We start from the raw sequence: 574 nt of genomic DNA, 5'->3' as shown, positions 1-574 counted from the left end.
CCATTCCCCCTGCCCCCATCCCTGGGGGCTGCAGGAAGGAGGTTTGAGTTGGCCCCAGGGGTCCCGATTTGGGCACCCCCCCCGGGCCGTGGGGATTGTGACACTGAGGGACGGACGTGACACCAAGGGACAGACATGAGGACTCTCGTGAGGCGGCTCACGGAGCTGTCGCTGCTCTCGGGAATGGCTGCCTTCCTCCCTGGAGGGGAGCGCCGGGGGAGCCCCGCATTCCCCAGGTGAGGGGGGCTCTGGGGGTCCCACCCCCTGCTCCTCCCGGGCTGTTGTGCCACGTCGGTGCTCGCCAATACAGAGACGATTTGCAGCGATGTGTGGCTGTGACTGAGGGGGGACGGAGCCCCGTGGGCACCAGGATGGGGTGCCTGGGGGGGCCGGGTCCCTGGGGGACCCCACCAGGCTGCAGCTCCCCCATAGCCCCCACACTGCCCCCTTGGGCCTCCCCGCTGGGCTCCGGGCAGGGTGGCCATGGGGTGACCAACTGATGTCGCCTCGGACGTGAGTGAGCTCCCGGGGGCTCCCCGTGTCCCCCCGCCTGCTGCAGCCCCCGGCGCCGCAG

At 70.9% G+C, this 574-nt stretch overlaps 1 protein-coding gene across 1 annotated transcript in view; it reads left to right on the top strand.

Annotated features, from left to right (window-relative positions):
* The window catches only part of NR4A1 (nuclear receptor subfamily 4 group A member 1), a 12,667-nt gene that overhangs the window by 3,487 nt on the left and 8,606 nt on the right, over positions 1–574 (top strand). The gene's annotated exons all lie outside the window — the stretch shown is intronic.

This window comes from Corvus brachyrhynchos, unplaced genomic scaffold, assembly GCF_000691975.1.
Source record: "Corvus brachyrhynchos isolate BGI_N302 unplaced genomic scaffold, ASM69197v1 scaffold193, whole genome shotgun sequence".
In the NCBI taxonomy this organism is placed as follows: domain Eukaryota; kingdom Metazoa; phylum Chordata; class Aves; order Passeriformes; family Corvidae; genus Corvus; species Corvus brachyrhynchos.
This window is presented reverse-complemented; position numbering and strand designations above follow the sequence as displayed.